This window comes from Trypanosoma equiperdum (assembly GCF_001457755.1).
Source record: "Trypanosoma equiperdum strain OVI genome assembly, contig: ctg_1291, whole genome shotgun sequence".
NCBI classification, from domain to species: domain Eukaryota; phylum Euglenozoa; class Kinetoplastea; order Trypanosomatida; family Trypanosomatidae; genus Trypanosoma; species Trypanosoma equiperdum.
In genome coordinates this window covers 1,991-2,436 of record NW_027123273.1, presented here as the reverse complement: position 1 = coordinate 2,436, position 446 = coordinate 1,991, and positions in this window count along the sequence as shown.

Sequence of the window (446 nt, the reverse complement as noted above, 5' to 3'; positions counted from 1 at the left end):
TGTAGAATATTTTATACAAAATACTGCAGAAAGTGGAGGAAAGTTTCAGTGAAGAGGATATGCAAATAAAACATGTGAAAAGATGTTATTCTTTTTTCATTTGGGGCACAAAAAAGAAGATGGTTAAAAATTACAACATTTTCCGAAAACATATCTTAGTGGAAAACCTTATCTTAGTGGTGAAAACTTAAAAGCTCGAGTTTGGTCATTTAGAAGGTTTAAATATGCATTTTAAGAGTTATTAAAAGGAAGCAACAAATAGTGTTAGTAACAAAGTATCTACAAACCGTTGTTAATATGGAGTGCAATTCAGGAAGAAGCTGTTGGACAAAGATTTCTTTTGCCAAGAGGAATGATTGGGTTAGATTGTGAGAAGAGGCTCTTTTCTATTCCAAGTAGCGGGTAGTTTGCATATTCTCCATTTATCTGCTTTCCAGGACAACTGG